Source organism: Canis lupus, chromosome 32, assembly GCF_048164855.1.
Source record: "Canis lupus baileyi chromosome 32, mCanLup2.hap1, whole genome shotgun sequence".
Lineage (NCBI taxonomy): Eukaryota > Metazoa > Chordata > Mammalia > Carnivora > Canidae > Canis > Canis lupus.
The window spans coordinates 7807501-7827354 of record NC_132869.1 but is presented as its reverse complement, the minus strand read 5'-3'; the positions used below and the strand labels follow the sequence as shown (position 1 = coordinate 7827354).

General features: G+C 40.5%; 1 protein-coding gene across 16 annotated transcripts in view; it reads left to right on the top strand.

Moving 5' to 3' along the window:
• MEIS2 (Meis homeobox 2) overlaps positions 1–19854 on the top strand; it is a 205465-nt gene that overhangs the window by 179361 nt on the left and 6250 nt on the right. The gene's annotated exons all lie outside the window — the stretch shown is intronic.

Here is a 19854-nt window from a genome sequence, read left to right as displayed (position 1 = left end):
GAGTTTTCACTCCATGTTTCACTCTTTCTCCGTCAGAATGTGATGACTGTGTAGCATAGAAGAGCAGGAATCCAATAGAGCTGTGATAACTCTCTATGCCAGATTTTCTGCAGCACTAACTTCAGACGCGTTTGTATTGCCCCCATAGGCATACTCCTATTTAGAACATTCGCCGTGATTTTGGGGTTAGCCATGGTCATCATAATAAGTATAGAACAGTCTACCACTTAATTCGGTGCATTGCATTTAGTTAAGGGATTAAATCCAATCCAAAGATTCATGGACTGTTTGCTTCACTTAAATGAATCAGTGATTCACAGTTACTGATCAACCTACTAATACTAATAATCCCATAAATGGGAATGGGCCAACCCCTGCTGGTATAATTATCAGAGGGAGGAGGAGTGGGATGGGCACTGAACAGCTGATGGCTCTTCTCACTTCTGGAGGGGGGCCCTTGCTATGACAGCATTTAGGTGGGCAGGGCAGGGCAACCGTGACACCTCCCTGGGGTCGCTTCGATGCTGGGAATTTACTGAGCCTCAGCTGTCAAAGAACAATAAATTTTCCTTCAAAATATAAAACATAAATCACTGTTTCTCAAACACTGAAGAGCAAGAAGAAACTAAATCCCCATAATAATGAAAAGAATCCTGTTAATTAAATCAGCAAGGTAGAGAGCCTCCCTCCTAGCACACGGCCGGCTAAACAGTAGAATACCTTGGAGACTGAAGCTGAAATCCAAGCCTTTTCTAGGTTGCAAGCCAGCATCCTGAGGGAATATTTAAAAGAAAAAAAAATCTGTAAGCACAGGACAAGTAAACACAACTTTTTTTTTTTTTTTTAGAAGTTGTACTTGGATTATGTTTATCTGGAAGGGAAGTTGCAAAACAAATTGTAAACCAGGCTCAGCATATTTGTGCCAACCCTTATCAGATTTGCCACTAGTCAAGGGTAAACCGAAGGACGGGTCTCTGTGAACTAAAACGTAAAAGCAAATCTATGGGATGTTTGGAGGAAAATGTCATTTCTTCTGATTTCTTAAAATTAATATTTTTTTCAATCATAGCCAGTTTCAACTAAGTTGGCTCTTGAACACCCTGGATCGGATAGTTTACAATGATTAAGTGTTTACTTCACACATCTTTCTTTTTGTCTTGCAAAGCCATTGATATAGATTTGCGGGTTTTTAAATGCTTGGTTAATTGGCTGTTCTACTAAGAGAGAATCTGTTGCTGTGGTTGAGGAAAGCTGCAAAAAATAGAGGTTAAGGTTTCTTAGAATCTGTCACATTTGGGAATTGAGGGCCCTATAATATTACTACCCTCAAGCCACTGATAGCAATTTCTGGTCCCATCAGTGGGAGCCTCACAGGGATGAGAGTCACACCCTGTCAGCCCCAGCCAGCTTTTGGTTTTACTCTCCAAACCAACTCACTTCCCCCCATAATCTACTGACATTTAAATCGGTTTTGACTGCCAGAAGAGTGCTTTTCAAATGAACTGAAGCCCATTCACAGAATCTTGAGTTTTCCCTTCGGAACTTGCCCATATTCCACAGTACAAAAGCTACCCAGCTCTTTGCTAGACCTCAACACTTAACGAATCTCTCCTATAAAGATTAATTGCATGTTAGTCATTGCATTGGTATCTTTGAAAAACACATTATGCATATCATAGGATATTTTTGCAGTACCTCGGAGTTCACTCAGGTTTATATTTGCCTACAGCAAGGATGCCTTTTTAATCTGGCCCAAGAATTTTCTTACCATCATCTGCATTCTCCTGATATCACCCTTTATCTTTTATCACACATGTACACACGTGGAAAGGTCATCTCAGTATCCAAGGTGGCTGGTGCTGCCGGGAGGCCAAGTAATGGGGTGTGGTTTTATTTTTTTATTTTAATTTTTTTAGTAGGGTACAGTTTTCGATTGATAAGTAGAACTGGGTCACAACCCCTCCGCTCCCACCAAGTGCTTTGACCTTGGAGGTGAGAGTACCTGGATGAAAGGAGATAGCCAACAAAATACAGTAGGTATTAATTAATACCTCAACCCTAGGTCTCCTTCGCTAAGAAGAGCATTAAGAAGCAGCCAGTGGCCACAATGCAATGTCCAGTTCATTTGATTCCTGGGTGAGGCAAAACAGTGTGGTGGATCCCAACTCAGTCCCAGCTGCTTCCCTCTGATGACCCTGCCCACAGCCTGTCCTCGGGTGGGTTATAGTGTATTTTTTTTTCCCCTTCCAACCCTTTCCGTGTGCTTGCAAATAATAATAAAAAAAAAATCCCCTTAAGGTTTTTTTTTTTTTTCTTTAAGATCTTATTTATTTATTCATGAGAGACAGAGACAGAGAGAGGCAAGGACACAGGCAGAGGGAGAAGCAGGCTCCATGCAGGGAGTCTGATGTGGGACTCGATCCTGGGTCTCCAGGATCACGCCCTGGGCTGACTGTGGCGCTAAACTGCTGAGCCACCCAGGGATTCTCTGTTTTTTTTGTTTTGTTTTTTTTGTTTTTTTTTTTTAAGCTGAGTATCAAGTCAAGAGAGATTTAAAGTCACAAGGTGCACTTATGAAAAATGTGTCTGTGCGTACCTTCCGTGTATGTAAGTGTAAGCATATTGCAAGAGACAAGTTCTGAGGTTTTTAAGATTATTATAGTTTTGCTCTGTCTTTATAATCTCTCCCTGCAGGAATGTAAGGAAATAGTTGCTTTAACATTTTGTTATTTGGAAATGGCTAATTGGTGCTGTTAAAGCTGGGTTTCATCGGTATTGTTAATGAATATCCTCAGTCACAGATATGTGAGTGGCCATTATTTGACGACGAATAATTCTTCCAGATGGTAACCACCTCCTGAAGGCTGGAACCTATACTTGTTTAAGGGAGAGTCTTAAACAAAATATAGGATTTATGCAGATCCAAAGTATATGTCTGGTCAAAAGTTCACTTTTAATTTCTTAAAATATAAGCTCCTCAATCACATCAATGGGTTACCTTGAAGAAATAACCTTGCTAACATTTTTATCGAGCATCTACTCTGACCAAGCTGTTGAGCTAGGTGCGAGGAACAAAATAAGTCAGAGCTTGATGCGGACAGTTCATTTCAAAGAGATTCCAAAATTAAACATTGGAAATAACAATAAACGTCACCTTCATATTAAAATATACCATTTGTCTTAGTTTGCCTATCCCTATGTAACGTAACCACAGAGTAGCTTTTTCCCTCCTGTGTCTGGGTTTTTGAGGTGTGGACAGTGGAAACAAACATCATAAAAACTGGCAAGGCCCCTCCACAGGCTGGGGGCCATTTTCTGTTTACATTGACATCGTTTTTGACACTTTAGCACTTTCTTTCCCCCCAGGAGTGGGGAGGGGGGTCAAGTCTCCTTGTTAGGAATTTTCAAAGACAAAGTTGTAACAGGGAAAAAAATAAAGTTTGCATTCCTTTATATATTTGGATATGACAGATTAAAAGCAAGGCAGGTAAGCAGAGCTCGTTTAATCCCTCACCAAGGTGGCAATCCCTCTGCTTTGATGTTGTCTGGTCGCGAGGCCCCTGAGACTTTGAGGAACCAAATTCAGTTGACTTTATGTGGCTTGTCTGTCCCTTCTGGTGTTCAAAAAAAGAAAGGAAAAGGTCCCTGCACCTTCTTGTCTCCTCCCTTTATTGTACAGTTTGCTTTGTTTGTTTGATTTTAAAACTGCCATTATGTGAAAGTGTTGCAAGTATAAATAATTGAGAAGATAACTCTGTAGGGAAACCACTTTTGCTGCCTTTGTGCAAAGGCAGCTCATTATGGCTCTGAGCTGCAGCATGCCATAAGCGCAATTATGCAACATCAGTATGTCATGGATATTAACCAAGGGGAGTAGATAAGAGACGGGGAAAATAATTTTGTAACTTATTTAATTAAATTTATTTGGTTTTTCAAATAGTTCCTCTAGTGTATGATTTTCCTGACCACTCCATGGTCGCTGTGGTCTTTGTAGGACTGTTGTTCAAGCGTCGGTTTTTTGGCATTCCTCCTCAGTTCTGGATGGACCCAAAATGTATTTATATTGGGGTTTAATTTCCACCCAAGGAGAGGTTACCCATGGAAATGGGAGCACAATTTGGTCATGACGCTGTTATCCCCCCTAGGGCTTATAGAGCCAGTTAATATATGTTAATACAGCAAAGTGAACAAAAGGTTAAATAAGTGGGTCAGGCTCCGAACAAGTCCTCACTGCTTCCTTCTGCTGAAACGGAAGGGAAAGCCCATAATGGCACTTGCCTGACTTTCACCCCCATCATTTTAAGAATTGCTTTGCCAATCCTTCACAGCAAATAGTAATTTTAAGTGGACCAAAACAGAGCTCGGGGTGTTTGCACTCCATGGTAATGATAGAGTAGCTGTGCTCCCTGGAGTCAATAAAGCCCAACAATTGAGTCATTTTTGCCTCCTGTGAGTGAATCACTGCTGTTAGCCTGAATGACAGGATTGCTTATGGAACCAGAGCCCTTTGCCGGGCTGACCTCATCCCAGGACAGCAAGGTTCAGAGGGCAGGCAGGTGGTGTTTAACACAGTTCTAAGGAAAAGCTGATTTTATACTTGTACACTCTGTAAACAAGAATGGAGACTTGGTGGGGGTGGGCAGGGTGGGGGGGCATTTGATGTCTGTCGATGTATTTTATCCAAAGCAGCCCTTCCCCTCTTCCTGTCTCCTTCTCCTTCTCTTTCCTTCCCCTTCGCATCCCACCCCCACCACCTTGTCTCTGTCTCTGTCCTCCCCATCTCCCACCCTCCCTAGGCGTAAATCTCCAACACTTGCAGTTGACATGCTAACATCCAAGGGCCACAGCCCCGTCACACTTCGGATTAATGAAAGATACAGGCGGTATTGCCGAAAAGAGAATGATCTTACACTTGAGATTAGTCTTCAGTTTCTAGGAATCATTCTGGAGCAGAAATTTTAGGCACATGTAGCCAAATACTATATAATAGTTGTTGTTTTTATTGGAAAACATGAGGCAAACAGGAAAATGGGAAAGGTTAGAGAACATCCCAGCCTAAAATCATCATCTAATGCTTAAATGGTCTTTGAGATAGAAAAGTTCTAAAGAACATGTTCCAGCCTCTTTTTTAAACCCCATTTTCAACATTTTGGGGGTCAAAGTTCCACGGAATAGTCAGGTTTTGTCATTTTAGAGGTGGGATTGTGAGCAGTTAGGTTGTAAAAGAAAAACCCAGTAAATGGTTTTCCAACTCCAGAGTCTGACTTGGGAAAATATGACCATGGAAATCCTTTAATAGAATAATTGACAAATGCTAGTCAATAGATTGATAAATTGCTGATGAATTGTTTAAAAATACAATTTTGGTTAAAAACCAGAATCTTGCTTCATTTTTCAAATCCCCCTAAAATCTTAATCACTGAAGTTAGAAGTTGATTTGTACCGTTATTCCTTCTTAGAGATTTATAATATATTTCAGCCTCTGAAAAGCTGTGGCAGGACCAGAGCAGTAACACTAAGCATGTAATTTGTTCTGGTTGGTATTGTTCCCTACGTTAATTTGCCCCACCACCCCTGTTTTGGAGAAATCACTTACTGACCCGAGGATCCCTCAGAGCACAAGTTGGGGAAAAACTTCCATAGAAAAATATAACGAGGGGCGCCTGGGTGGCCCAGCAGTTGGGCATCTGCCTTCGGCTCAGAGTGTGATCCTGGAGTCCTGGGATGGAGTCCTATGTCGGGTTCCCTGCATGGAGCCTGCTTCTCCCTCTGCCTGTGTCTCTGCCTCTCTCTCTCTCTCTCTCTCTCTGTGTGTGTGTGTGTGTGTGTTTCTCATGAATAAGTAAATAAAATCTTAAAAAAAAAAAAGAAGAAAAATATAATGAAGAAGAATATATGTTAAGAAAGTTTTCTCTTCTGCTTTACTTTCTGATTTCATGAATCTTTGTCCTTCATTTCCTGCTCACCATTCCTGTCTCAACACACACAAACACACACACACCCCATAAAAGTTCATTGACCTCAGTTCCCATTACTTTCAGCATAAACCCTCTTCTCAAGTCAGTCAGGCTTATCATGCTCCAATCTAACTAGATCATCTGTTCTCCAGCCTAGAAAAGTCTGATGCTCACTTTCTGCCATGTCAAGTCCGTGTCTTCCTTTAACCTTCATGGAAGATGTGACTGGTGTCTCTAATACCCAGATGGACTCACACCTTTAAACTAATGCCTCTAGTCTGTATCTTAAGTTGTTTCTGAATGCAAAGATCACCAGACCAGAGCCGGGAAGCCAGAGTGACCATCCTACCTCCTCAGGGATTCAGCTATGCCACTTGCAAAACGAGGACAAGAAAATCCCAACAAGCTCTTACATTGTCAATTCTACCTTGTTTCCAAGGTAGAGGAACCGTATTTTCATACACTCAGTTATTTGTTCACCAAACATTTTATCGAGGATGTACTATATTCTTGGCACAGACTCAATAATATAGACCTGCGACGTGGTCCCTGCTCTCTACGACTATCTGGTGGGAAGTAGATAGTTAAGTTATTACAAGTAAGTTGTGATCACAGTACTGAATAAATGCTGTAATGGGCATATTAGATAGATGCTACTGACTGAGAAAGTGCTTCCTACTCAGATTGTGGGATCAGGGAGGTTACCTCAAAGAGGTGTTCTCTGAAGAGAATTTTGGAGGGTGTGTTGACCAGCTGGCCATGGGAGCCCAGCCCCAGCAGAAAGGATTGTGTGCTCTTAGTTAGTTGATGTATTAACTTTATACTTATTTCGTAAAGTTTATTTACTTAAGTAATCTCTACATTCACCGAGGACTCAAATTCACTGCTCTAAGATCAAGAGTCCCGTGCTCTTCCGACTGAGCCAGCCAGGCGCCCCACTTCATCCTTATTAATTGCCTTTTTGTTTATTTGTACTTTACCTGACTCCAAGGTAAGAATCTGTGGCACTTAAACCAGTTTCTAAATTTAATTATTTTTGGATAGACAATGATGTTACTTTGTCTTCATCGTGAAAATGAAGATAATTCAAATGCCATCATTTTTATTTCTTTGTTTTCTAAGGTTTCATTTATTTATTTGACAGAGAGAGAAAGAGCATGAACAGGGGAAGGGTCAGAGGGAGAGGGAGAAGTAGGCTCCCCACTGAGCAGGGAGCCCCTACGTGGGACTCGATCCCAGGACTCTGGGATCATGACTTGAGCTGAAGGCAGACACTTAACTGACTGAGCCACCGAGCACTCCAATATTTTTATTTCTAATAGCTAAATTAAACCACTCTAGGGGAAATTCTGGTAGATGTGAAACATAAATATGCTCTAAAATTCTTTCAAATTGTAGTACAATGTGTTTGTGTCTTTGTCTATGGGAGGTTATAGCTTTGTGTGGAATGTCAGAATCAAAGGTTGATGTCTTTATTTCTCCGCCAATCGAGGAGGGAGAATCCACTAACTAACCTTCTAAAGCTAAAATATTTAAAGACTAAAGCAGATGTGGCATAACTGCTGGTTTGCTAAGTCTCTTGTGGTTTATAAAGATATATTTTATGTCTTTTATGATTACGGGATGATGCTAAAAATTTTGTGGGTAATAATACCGTCACATTGGAAAGACTGCATATGACATCTCTGGAGAAGATAGAGGATGCTACCTGGCTGTCAAGTCAAAGTAAAAGATGTTTAATTTGTTATTAAGAAAAGCAGTTAAGAAATTTTATTTAAATTTGATCCTTGATGTTTGAACATCATAAATATGAGGACATTAAGTCATATGTTCCTAAGTAGATTTCTTTTTTTGCTTCTTGACACAAAGGGATACGTTTTCATAATTTTTAAAGATTATTGTTGAATATATAGCTCTTAGAATGATCATTTATTTTAAATGACTTTACATTTTTTTTAGATTTTTGATTTTTGATTCCTTTGGCACCTGTACTAGATGCTGATATAAACTAGTTAAATAGCATTTGGTTTAAACAGAAAGACCGAAACATATACGCATATTGATGATATTTTGTTTGTTGGATCTTTCTTAATATTACTTGACTTTCTGTGTTTTAATCTCATTTTTTCATATTTTGGGTTGAAGCCACTCCAAAACTTAACACCTAGGAGATTTCTCACTTATGGTTCCCTTTAAAAGTGCTAAAATCTCAGCCTCTCAAACAAGAGACCAAGCTACAATTTAAAGAAAGCAGTGGTATTGATAAAGGGCCCTAAGAATGTTGCCACCTTCCGCATGTGTCTTCTGCTTCAGCCTTTCTTTTAAACCAGCAGGAGAATTGAAAGAAGGGTAAGAGCCTGGCCCCGTCCAAACACTTCTGGCATGACAAGCTGGTCTTCTGAAGTTTCCCCTGCTGCTTTAGAAAAAGGAGCCCCACAGACAAATGAAAGAGCCATGGGCACATTCACATGCATAGCACCTTCCCTCCAAACACCAAGTGGCTTTAGATTGCTGGTGTTGGGGTGGTTTGGCCTGAGATGAAGAATAGAGACTTGAGAACCATTTGTTTTCACACCATTTTGGGTGAAGTGCTGTATTTTTCACCTTAAAAGGCCATTTAAGAAGAAAAATATGGTTTAAGAGGAGGACACAATTTGGAAGCCATCACACTTAATGGAGTCCCTTTTAAATGTAACCCTTTGTCCTATCAATTCTCTTCTAAATTAGTTGTCACTACCCAGAAGAAACCTACCTTTGATAGTCTTATGCTCTTGCTTAAAAACACACAGTGTGCAATATGTGTTTTCTCATATCCAGTTTTTAAAACTCTCTCATAAATTCTCTCGCTAAACTTACCCTTGTTGAGTGTAGAATGGAACACAACTTGTGTATGCAGGGTGACCATGATCTGTTATTACCATGGGCCATCTGGTCACACGGATTATCTCAGAATTGAAGGAAAAAGCAAACTAGACCTAAAAGAGAGGCGGCCACGGTGCAGAGTTTTGTTTTGTTTTGTTTTGTTGTTGTTGTTTTTACTGACAATTGACTTGGCCAGCCATTATTAGATGGACTTTGTAAAATCTGGTGGATCTCTGTAAAGGAAGTAATTCTTAGAGGCAGCTAGGCAGTTTATTATACTTGTTGACACAGCTCTGGAATACTCATATAGTTTTGGAGTTCTGAAGAGATTAGAGGGTTTTGAAGTAAAGTCGTTTTCTTTCCAATCCTTCACTCTTCGTTCGTACTTTGTGTTGAGTGGCCTGCTTGGCGTCTCTGCCCGAGAGACCCACTCTCCACTCAAAGGTAACATTTGGAAGGTTGAGTTTCCTCTCCTCCCCAAACAAATAGGCATCCCTTCTAAATTCCCAGTTTTCATCAACTGTACACCATACCATACCAAAGATAGATTCTCAGGCTTATGCTCTTGATATCTTTCAAACTTGTATTTCTTCTTTGCAGAATTCATCAGTGGCCCTCCACACAACCTGTCCCACTTCCTTTTCATCTCTACCACCTTAATCTGAGTTCACTTTCTCTCCCTCTCTTGCTTGGATTAGGCCTTTCGACCTTCTCAGTTTCTACCATGGCATCAGCATAGCTAATGCACCATATTTTGTGTTATTGTTCCACTATTCAGTAATTTCAGGGATTTCAGTTGGTCACTCAAAAGCTTTCACTAGTGTGGGGGAAACGGGCAGGTATTGGTCCAGGTATAGACTTCCAATTGGAAGATGAAGAAGTTCTGGGGATCTGATGCACAGCATGGTAGCTCTAGTCAGCAGTGCTGTATTCTGCACTTGAATGTTGCTGAGAGGGTCTATCTTAAATGTTCTTACCTCAATATAGAAATGGTTACTCCGTGACATGCTGGAAATGTTAGCAAATGCCACAGAGGTCATCCTTTTGAGTTATATATGGTTAACAAACCAACACACTGTACCTGAAGCTTACATAATGATATGTGTCAATTATATCTCAGTAAAATTGGGGGCGGGGGGGCTGAGAAAGAACTTCCACCGGTTTGTGGATTAACTGTAGTCAACTTTTCCAAAACCAGGAGCCAGTCTGAATTCAATCCCCTTGCATAGAAGGGGCCCTAGTCTGCCTTAGCACCTTGTGCGTGCCATTTCCTTATTTCCTTCCTCTCCAATATTATTTGCTCTTTTAATCTGGTTCAACTTTCTTCCTTCACAAATTTCAGTGATTAACCTCCATCTGACTTTTAAAATTGGCCCTTTCACACTGATTTACTGAGTGCGAACTGTGTTGATTTGCAATTATTATGCATTATCAAACTGTGCTTTTCAGTTTGTTTCTGTGGGTGTGAAGAGTAAAACTCTTTAAAGGCATGAACTACAGTTTCAAATTTTAAATCTATCTCCAGAGAAGGTCACATAATTATATATTTATGTCTCACATGTAATTTCTTATTACATACAACCTTGTCGTATTTTGTCATTAAACCGGTGTTTTTGTTAAGTACAGAACATTGGAAGATTTTTATATGACACATGTATAGATTGCTGTGGACCTTAAAAATTATTCATCCCAATTTTTATAGGATGGGAAAAGGATGAAAAGAGACCTTACATAATAATTTCAGCTCTTCTAACTTGCTTTCCCTTCCTACCTGCTGTTGTCCCCCCTTCGGAATCCAGTGTCTCCCTGGGATACACACATATACCCAGAGAAAGCACATACCAGTATAATTCTCTGAACGTTGAGGAGGTGGGTGCTTAGAAACTTTTGACTGACCAAAGGGCAGCACTGGACAGAGCAAGAAATGAGGCTGAGAAAAATCTCTATTCCCCCTGGAAAGTGAGAAAGGGGGAGAAGAGAGTAGACACTAGAGGATGGTGTGACCCAAGTAGAAGCAAGGAGTTTTGGCAGCTGTTCTTTTCTCCTTTGTTTTCAGCATTCCCACCACCCACAACATTTCTGTCCTTGGCCTATGTGACTTATATAGCTAAAATATCCTAGAGTTCATAACTCTTTCTTATATATATATATCCATCTCTCTGTCTCTCTCTCTCTATAGAGAGAGAGAGATATACATATACATGTATACATATATATATGTATCTTTATCATGCTTTCTTCTGGAGTACCACAGAAAACCTAGCCAGGTGTTAATCTCTGGCAAAGTTTATCACCACATGTATGTGTGTGTGTGCACATGCATATATACATGTACATGCACACACATACATGCACATATGTACACATGGCTGATGACTTTTCACAGTTTATCTCAAAGCCACATTGTTTCATGTTCCACTTGGTTGACAGAGCATCTCTGACCTGACAGGTTTATCCATTAAGAATAGGATCGTGTGTATGAAACCAGCTTAATTCTTAGCAAGATAATAATGCCTATGGCTTATGCAGATTTTGTTGTTGATTTTTCTCCCCTTACATGTAACTCAGGAAGTCTGTGTCAGTATAAATCAGTGGTAATGAAATCAACATTATGGAATCTTTGATATTGCATTTGCTAAAAGCTTTCTGGATGTTTAATTTGGCTTTTAATGATTGATATTATTGACAGTGGAGAAACATTTTTGATGGATATATTTGCTCACAGATTTTAAAAAATCTAATCCCTTTTTCTCTTTGAGTTAAAGAGTGCAATGCTGTTGGAGAGGAAACAGTTCAAATGTGGTCATCACAGGTTGGTGGCACCAAAAATAGAAACTCACTTAGGGTAAAATTTGCTGTCAGGAAAAATGGAGCGTTCTTTCTGAACTCAGGAACGTGTGGTTCATGTGAGCTTGCTTGTAGATGGTTGCTACAATAAGGCTTCTTTCATACAGGTGTGTTTATGCCCCAGGCTTGCTGGCCACAGTCCATTCCATTTACAGAAGCTGAATTAAACAATAACTACCACATTGCAAAAAATGGCGGTGGGGGGGAAGGAGGGGGGGAAAGGTGAGCGTCAAAAGAGATGCCTGAGAGCTTTGTTAGGGCCAAGAAAAACCCTGTTGCAGTTGTCAGAGCTTGTTGATGTTGCTGGGAACGGCACTTTTTTTTTCTCCTGGATTTTGTGGTTCTGCCTTAGGAAAGAAAGTAAAATAGAACGGAAGAACAAAGTCCTACTCTATAAATCAGCAGCTGCTCCTTGCCAGATCAAAGGAGTGACATTTTTGCTTCTGGACTACTTGTCCACTTGAGGGCTTGACAGGCAGCTAACAGCTGGCCTGCTAGACTGTATGGGAGAATCAGCCTACATCTTCTTCCGAGCAGATGACAAGCTAATCAGAGAGATATCCATAGCAGAGGGCATGTGAGTGTACCTTGATCTCCTCAAACATATCTAATACATAATTGCTAAACAGCTTGGTGCATTTTTGGCAAGTTAATGCTTAGGTAGTTTCCACTGAGAAGTAGGATAAAGAATTAATACTTCAATCAAAGGTGATCGTGAAGGCTAAAAAGATCCTAGATTTGTTGGAATCTTCTCCTCTTAGAGTGAATTAGCAAATGGCTAGGAACATAATGAGAATTGGCTTAAATGTATGTAACTGATATCAAGTGACTGGTTGACTTTTCAAAGCCCAGTTAGGCATTAGTGTTTAGGTAGATGAACAGGCAATGGGTAATTGGTAATTCGAAAATGATGAATCCTGCTTTTTATGCTAATAGAATCGGATAAAGTTGTAGGTATTCTCTGTCTGCAAAAGGTTGTTTTCAGGAGCCCCATCAGGTGTGTCGCTATACAGATCTGGAATTTTAATGTCACTAGTAATATTTCTAAAGTAACTCAGTTTCTTCTTGATTTCCATCTGCCATAAATCATGTACAGGGTGAGGTAATATACTGCAACTTATGTCTATTGACTTAGTATTTTATCTTTAAGAGGATAGATCCTAGATATGAATAGCTAAGGAAGTATATGTGTTTTTCTCTCCCTTGCTTTCAAGTAGCATTGAAGGATCACTTTTATAGTACCTGATAAATAACCACATCTGAATAATCTGATGGCATTCCGTAAGAATAACAGTCCTTCAAAATCATAACCTGATGGAACGTTGTGTTACATGCCATCAGGTCTGATTATACTTATGGGGTAATGTTTATTGTTGCTCAGTTTTTAAAGGAAATAAAGGATAATTTCCTATCTTAAAGAAAATTTCCCAAGTACTTTTATTAAAGTCTCTACTATTGGCCATATAAACTTTAATCAGATAAGATGCCAAATTCTCCAGATCACCTTTAAACTTTTTTAAATTATAAAAGTAATTATACTTATTACTATAACTCAAGCAGTAGGGGCACCTGGGTGGTTTAGTCGGTTAAGCATCCAACTCTTGATTTTGGCCCAGGTCATGATCTTAGGGTTGTGAGATTGAGTCCTGAGTGGGGCTCCATGCTGAGTGTGGAACCTGCATAAGATTCTCTCTCTCTCCCTCTCCCCTGCCCCTGCCAACCCCACACATGCACTCGCTCTGTCTCTCTAAAAAAAAAGAAAGGAAAAGAAAACTCAAACACTACAGAAATACATGTAAAAATAAAAAAAGGGAGGAAAGAAAAGTCTACCATCTTCTTCCTACCCTTCCCTGAGAGGCTAAGAGAACATTTCCACCAAAACATGTTATTGCCCAAACTTTTCCTTCAGGAAGTACAGAGGAAGTAAAATGAATTAAATTGTTAGAAATTTTTTGGGCAGCCCTGGCGGCCCAGTGGTTTAGCACTGCCTTCAGCCCAGGGCGTGATGCTGGAGGCCCCGGATCGAGTCCCACATCTGGCTCCCTGCATGGAGCCTGCTTCTCCCTCTGCCTGTGTCTCTGCCTCTCTGTGTGTGTGTCTCTAATGAATAAATAAATAAAATCGTTTTATAAATAAATAAATAAATAAATAAATAAATAACTAGCTAGAAATTTTTTAATCACTTGCCTTGAGCAACAGACAACTCTTTAGGTCTGAGGTAGCTTTAGAGAACAATACCTGCATTTTTATAGCTAAGTTTCATTATTGAAACGATCTTTGCAAGTGCCTGTTTTTGGAAGAGTACTGGATCATCTGTTTGGTACGTGATCTAGAACAGGACCTCTCAAACCTCAATGTGCATAAATCGCCTGGAGATCCTTTTTTTTTTTTTTTTAAGATTTATTTATTCACGAGATACACACAGAGAGAGGCAGAGACAAGGGCAGAGGGAGAAGCTGGTTCCCCACAGGGAGCCCGATGCAGGGCTCGATCCCAGGACTGAGATCATGCCCTGAACCAAAGGCAAACACTCACCTGAGGAGCCACCCAGGTGTCCCACCTGGAGATCTTTTAAAATCCTGATTCAGACTCAGAAGTGCCAGGGTGAGGACTGCTGTATTTCTACAGTTCTAACAGACTCAAGGTGGTATTGATGAGACTGGTCTGTGGAATATGCTTAGGCCTACAGGGGTGCAGAGAACCATTTTAGAGAGTGTGATTCCAAAATAGCTTGTCCCACTACCCAGTACCCCAGCAGTAGGCATCTACACCATTGTCTAAAATCCCCCCATTCCGTTACGCGTTTAAATTAACTATGACTGCTGGCCCCTACCACATGGACACATGGTACTTGTAAGGGTAAAACACGATACTACCCTCTTTTCAACTCAGCATGGATTTGCTTAATAGTCACTCACATAGTCTTATTCTTACCTATGAGAGAACAGAGCTCTTTAGGAGGGGACATTGGATAGGTGCATTTTGAGTGTAAGCTAATATTTAATGAGCTCTCACTATGTGTCAGGCACTGTGCCAGGCAACCTTACGTACAGTATGTCCCTCGATTCTCAAAACAGTCGAGGCTCAACCACTGCCCTATCATAGACAGGAAGCAAACCAAGGTGTGAAAACTTAAGCAGACTCACCCAAGGTCACACAGCAAATAAAGGGCATAGAATACGAGCCCATTCTCTCCATCACTTCATTTTATAGAGAAGTCTGGAATATGGGACCGTGATTGAGAAGGGGTTACTCAAAGGAGGGCATTTTAGTAAAGAACCTACATCAGCCCTTGTAACTTGAGGGGAAAAAACTAGATAAAAGAATATTGAAAAAATATAGTAGAAGGGCATTAAAATATTAGCTTCCTTATAATTTCATCCGGAGCCTTTCATGTGTTCGGCATGAATATTCCCCTACTCGGGGCATATTCATAAAGCTACAGAATGTTTGCGATTCCAGATTAGTATCGTGTTCATGCTGTAAACTTCTGAGTAATTAGTGCCTGTGTTTTTAGAGTTGTAGATAAGTCTAGTGTCTCTCAAATTATAAATTAATCTGTAGCTTTGGGAAATTATGAACTGTGAAGGTGTTTTTGAGCAGCCCGTGGATCTCATTCGTTTACCTTCCTTTGCTCACAGCTGTCTGTGAGAAAAGACCCCTTGTCTAGCCATCAGGAAAAAACTTATGCATGACCCAAACGTTCATGTGCCTTGAATACACGTTCAAAGACATTAAACCTGCATAAGTCACCGATTGAACCATTTTTAATAGATCTCCCTGAGAAAACCCCACTCAGCCACAGCCACAGCACAGAGAAAAAACTTGCTCTGTGTGTGCGAACTAAAAAAAAAAAAAAAAAAAAAAAGAAGAAGAAGAAGAAGAAAGACCAGCTAACTGATTTGTCAAGGTCGAGGCTTCCTTGTTTCAAACGCCAATCAGTAGCAAGCTTGGTGAGTGAGCACCCTCACTGGTGAGTCCCAGGGCTGGGCAAAGTGCGGAAGCAGAGAGCTTCTTCATTTCTTAATAGGTCCCCAGTCACCCGGCTGCCTCTAACCACTCTTCCAAGTTAATCTGATCCCCCTTCAACAGTTTAGCCCCTTTCCTGGACCAGCCCAACCCATGGAAAAGCTTCCAGGGATTCCTGGTCCCTCCTCAGAGCGTTCAGGGCTGGCGGCCTTCCAGGTGACTCCACAGCGGCCTGCGCTTTCTAACAAAAGGAATGCTGCCTACAGAAGTTGGTGACCAGGTGTGGCACGAAGTTAGTGAACCAGAAAGAAGGGATTTATCAGTCATTTAAAAAGAAGGAAGGGGGATGGGGGAGAAAGAAAAGAAATCAACCAACAAGCGGGAATGACACCTAAGCCTCCTTCTATCAATCTGAAATATGCTTTGGAGTGAAAAACCTTTCAAAGAAAAAAACACGATGGTCAGATTTCAGTGGCAGAAAAATGTGCAAAGCTGAAAAGTTTGGCTTTTCTGTGGGGGGTGGGAAGGCAGAGGTGTGGTTTGGGGGTGGGGAGGTCTCTAGGAGCTCTCTCTAGCAAGACAGCGGGATGAGATTTCAATGGTGTTTTGCTCTCTTGGGTTTCTTCTTTAACCATATCCTTCTTTCATCTCTAAGATGACTCGGAAAGGCCTCGTGATTCTTGGAAAGTCATTGAATTTATTTCTATAATTGAGTTATTTTTAAGCTAACAGTCAGTATATGATTTTTAAGAATCGCACATACTAATGCATTTTCTATTTTTGTGAAATTTAGTGAGAAAGTAGATAGTCTTAGTAGATACTCTCCAGAGTCTTTGTGTGCGCCTGGATACTAACTTTGTGTTCAATACAAATCAATGGAACTAGTGCACTTTAGGGTACTCGTTCCCTAAGGAGTCACTAATGGAATTATCTGTAGCCCTTAAAAAAAAAAGTCACAATGAGGCTAATGAAAATTTTTGCTAAGTGAAATCTGGATAAGGCACTGGGCTTACTTACTAGCACATTTTATTTATGGCATTTATCATACATGGCACATTTTACACACAAGTTTTACAAATCTCAGAATGTTTTTAAGAGCTATTTAAATTTCTAAAAGACTTTGTAATTTCAGGTTAAATTGTTTATACCAATAAAGAAGTATATTCTATATCCTCAACTTCAGAATCATTCTGGGATGACATTAAAACTTAGAAAAAATTTTAATATCAGATACAGATGAAAAACTTAACAGTCTTTGAATTGGAAATAACTTGTGGGGGTTTTCATTAAAGTTGGGTGCAGCTTGCTGCATTTTGGTTAGTTGGATGTCTTCAGCAATTTTTCAAATGTTTTGGGTTTGGCAAAGTCCAAAATGTTTTTGCCAAGACCCTCTTTTCCCCTTATTTTTTAAACCCGTGTGAAATTCAAGGATAACTTAATCCATATGTGTCTGATTCATTTACACTTAACTCATCAAAATGTTATTTTGTAAGACCCATTTAATATCCAAAAAACCTTTTGAGCCTTTTTAAGACAAGTCTTTTGTCTTTGAACCAGTGAGTTGTCTTTTTCCATATGAATGGAGCCTTGGACCTTGAAAGATGGAAGATCAGTTGATTTTCAACTTAGACTCTTCAAATTTTAAGTAGAATCAAAACTTGATATTCTGTTTACTGCTTGAGCATTGAATAAGGTCATTTTAAAATATAGATCAGAGGAAGTGGAAAAAATTTTATGCCATGTAATTTGGGAAAAGACTGCTTTGGGAAATTTTATCTTAGCAATACTAAAGAAATAAAAATTACTCCTAGTTTTATTTATTTATTTATCTATTTATTTATTTATTTAGTTCATAGCTAAATGGCTCCATTTTATGTATAGTGATGTGTTTTCCAAGAGTGGCCTGTGGATCATCAGTATGGTGGGGTGATTTCATTCTTTTAGTGTTAAATTGTTCTTACAGTCAACTCATTAATTGTTCGTTTTTATAACAACATCTGTGGTGTTTATAAGACATCCCAAGATCAGGGGAGTTGACAATTGGCAGGAGTCGTAAGTTAAGAGATTTCTGAAAAATTGGGGCCCATATGTTTTTAAAATTCTGTGTGATTTGAAAGAATGTGGTAGAATTCTGAATCTGGCAAGAGATAGCGCTATGGATCAAAAAACATTGTTTAAGAACAAAAATTCGGAGAAGCTAAATGGAACCCTAAGTGAATAAAAGCAGAATGTCTCCGACCCTTTGTAAGAGAAACTAGTTGAAGACTTTCTGAGGCTTCTATTTGTATTTGTTTAGTAGAACTGGGCACAGAAAGGCCATGGCCATAAGTGCTCGTGAACATCCAGTCCATGCCATGGTAACTCGTTGAAAATGTAATACCCGAGTGGCATTTCCAAGTTCAGCGCTCCTATAAAGACCTGCTAGCACACAGAATGCTTTTTTTAATGTTCTGTATTGTTGTGTGTCCCCCACTGAACAACCTTTTGAGCGGACCCCGTTTTTCCTAATGTAAACATTCTGACGAGTATCCAAAGAAATGACCTTTGAGTGAACCTCTAACCTTCCCCGTAATTATTTGTTTGAAGACAGTGTGGAGTTCTCCTGCTGAGAACTAAGAACCATGATGCCTTGCAGCTCTGTGAGGAAGGGAGTGTTGGGGGGAACTGGAGAGAAAGACATAAATAAGGGAACCACCTCCAGATGTAAATAATAAAAGAGCAAAAGGGTGAAATTAAAAAGGGAAAAAACAGCAATTCGTCTTACCTAAAGAGTTGTCCTACGGGAAGAAACAAAACCAGGTTTGTAGCACGTAAAGAAGAGGTGAAACACCTCTGCCACGTGTGTCCTCCGTTAGAAACGTCAAGGAGGAGAGGGGAGGTTTCCCTCCGGGCTGTCCTGAGCATCTCAGTTGGTCTGAACCTGAGCTGATAAAGAGAGCTTGGGGGGGGTGGGAGCGGGGGGGGGGGGGAAGAACTGCGGGTCAGGCCTCCTTGGTCCCAGTAAAAACAGTGAGGAAAGAGTAGATACTTAAGTCCCATTTTTGATCTAAGAGATGCTTCTGGAACACTTTGTGATCTGGTCAGTCCTCAGTACCACTTCAGCGCCAGGTGGGAATGAACAGGCCGTTCCAACTCTCGTTTTGTTTTCTCCACTCGGTTGCCTGTCACCCCACCCCCAGCCTGAGGGGGTGTAGCATTTTTGACAACCCAGCTATACTTGCCTAAGTAATAAAGAAGTGCATTGTTTTGCAAACAAACACCATATGCAAAAGACTCCTTTGGTTTTCTTGCAGCTATTATTCTTCGGCCTAATTGTATTCCCACTAGAGCGCTCACCGCTCACCGGAGGCCTGAACAAGTGTGGGCTGCTGTCCTCCTGGGAAGGGACTTCAGCTCCTTAGGAACGCAGAGCTGCCGACACACACTAGAATTTTTCTGGCTAATTTCAAAGAATGGGTTTTCAGTTCCTGCCTGTGGCCCCATGCAGACTCATTAATCATTAAGTCCCCCTGCACTTAAGATTTGAAACTGGAAATACTGGGAAATGTTCTAAGTGGGTATATTTTTAAGGAACTGCTAGCTATAGTCTAGGCATCCTGCCCTCCCTCTGTGTCCACCCACCCGCCCCCCACCCCTGCCAGAATGCACAGCCAATGAATCCTGTGCATCAGCTCAAATGCACGGGCAGTGCACGCCATTAAATGTACAGGAACAAGGGTAACTCGCAAATGGTAGAAAATTGTTTTGTTTTTATTAAATTTGGAGAAATAAAGGAGATTTCTTATCATCTTACTCTGTTTGTACATGAATATTTGATGGGCATTATTAAACATTAAAGTAACATGAAGTAGGCACTTATTTTTGGATTTCCAACAAAATTAGATCCAGGCTTCTAGACGAAATAAACTGCTTCTCCTTTACATTCCTGTGATTCAGCCACCACCTGATTTGAAAACTGTTTTTTAGGCTCTAATATCAACCATGTGTACCTGAGGCTCTGCCTTTCTAGTGGGTTGAAAGGTGGCTGGGTTTATGGTTGGCAGTTACCTTATCCCTGCCCTGGGTGTCCCCGCTTAGGCTGGAAAGGCCGCCCCCAACTGGCACTGACCTCTAAATGACCCCTAACTTTACAGGCTTAAACTGCAGGAGTTGCCGAAGAGCAGAAGTCTTTCTGGCCAGCACTTATTACTGCTGTGTTGGTGATAAAACTTCAGACAGC